This window comes from Tachysurus vachellii, chromosome 8 (genome assembly GCF_030014155.1).
Source record: "Tachysurus vachellii isolate PV-2020 chromosome 8, HZAU_Pvac_v1, whole genome shotgun sequence".
NCBI classification, from domain to species: Eukaryota; Metazoa; Chordata; class Actinopteri; order Siluriformes; family Bagridae; genus Tachysurus; species Tachysurus vachellii.
In genome coordinates, this window is record NC_083467.1 from 2,513,771 (window position 1) to 2,515,942 (window position 2,172).

The following is a 2,172-nucleotide window of genomic DNA, read 5'->3' on the forward strand; positions in this document are numbered from 1 at the left end:
GGTGTTGTGATAAGGACGGAAATAAGAGTAAAGCCACTCAGCCTCACTCTCACTCACTCACTCATCTTCTACCGCTTATCCGAACTACCTCAGGTCACGGGGAGCCTGTGCCTATCTCAGGCGTCATCGGGCATCAAGGCAGGATACACCCTGGACGGAGTGCCAACCCATCACAGGGCACACACACACTCATTCACTCATGCAATCACACACTACGGACAATTTTCCAGAGATGCCAATCAACCTACCATGCATGTCTTTGGACCGGCGGAGAAAACCGGAGTACCCGGAGGAAACACCCCAACCCCCCCCCTTCCCAGCCTCAAGAGAGGAAATGCTTCTGCTGAGATTTAAAAGAAAAAGGAAAAAAAAAATCTGGAAACAACACCCAAGTTATCAGTTAATCACCTAATTAATGTTATCTCTGCATAAATTGCTTCTTAATTACAACCAGACAACAAAGGGCTTCATTGGGTGAGAGCTTCTCTCCCACAGTCTCCAGCACCAAGCAGTGTAATAACTTACGTTCATATACGAAGGTCTGAATATACACGGACAACGTCGGCATACGGGCGCTAAAATTATTATGACCTGCACGGGATATTCAGGCTGTTTGTTTCATGTACAATTTGTCTAAAACTTTCAGAAGGCAACATCTGGCACCGCTAACGTCGCAGAACCCGTCAAGCTAATCTGTTTAATTTATAATTTAACTATAGCCTTGTTTTCCTTCCATTTGTTCTCACTTTTCATTGAGCATGCAGGCTAAATCCTGTCTTCTCACCGTAAACAAATAAAGCCGAGTGATTGATCTGTGCAAATATGACCCGTTCTACCTGAAGTAGGCCTTCAGTGAACTATGCTAATCTTCTCCCATAATGCAACACTGCAAGCCCATCATGCAAGAATGCGAACACAAGCCAACCTCCCCCGCATTAAGAGAACAGCATCTCGGTTAATCCTATTAGCATTGCCTTAGAGACATGGATATAGGATTGCACTTAATAACCCAGTGCACTGAACTAGTGCAGTGCGTGGCAAGATTGTAAAGATGTATGAAGGTGATAATGCATTTATGAAGTAAGTGCACAGTGTGCAGAAGCTGGAAAGAGCGAGCAGGAAAAGAAAATCTTTGCTTTTTATACCAAGAGGTCACACATGGAGTTGGCTGAGGTACAAAATAAAATAAATAAAATGAAGTCAAATGTAAGTGTTTGGTTTTCTAAAAGACTGGAGATGTTGAATTCATGTTGCCTTTACAAACTATTCCATGCATCTGATATTTTGGTATTAAAATGTTTTCATTTTGTATTATTGAGATGTTCTTTATGTGTCAGTGAGAAATGGTGAGAAAATACAAACACTTAGTACACATTCACCGGTCACTTCATTAGGTGCACTCTTATAGATAGATAGATAGATAGATAGATAGATAGATAGATAGATAGATAGATAGATAGATAGATAGATAGATAGATAGATAGATAGAAGGATGAGATAGATAGATCGATAGATAGATAGATAGATAGATAGATAGATAGATAGATAGATAGATAGATAGATAGATAGATCTTAAATTTTCTCCAGGATCAATAAAGTATCTATCTATTTTTCTAATTCTATTATTATTATTATTATTATTATTATTATTATTATTATTATTATTATTATTATTATTATTATACGCTTTATTGCTCATTACTGCAATTATCCAAACATCCAATTATACACACCAAGAGCAATTATGATCTTAGATATTGATTGTCGAGTCTATAGTGTTTACACAGACTGGTGAGAAAAATAAAAAGATGTGTGAGTGGAAATACATTCACGCTGACAGTAATTCAATTCATTTAATTAACCGCTCTTTGCAACCGTGCTGAGCAGAAAAGCATCTCAGAATACACAAGAACAGAAATCTGGGCTTGCAGTGAGCAAAGTGCCTGGTGATAATTAACAGAAGGATTTGTTATGTATCTGCATCATTGCACTGCTTCATGATTGGATTGGATATTTGCATGAACAAGCAGTGGTACAGGTTTTCCTATTAAAGTGGCTACAGAGTGTAGATTAATAACATAATCTTGACATAATACAATCACGCATATTAATTCATTCATTCATTCATTTTCTACCGCTTATCCGAACTACCTCGGGTCACGGGGAGCCTGT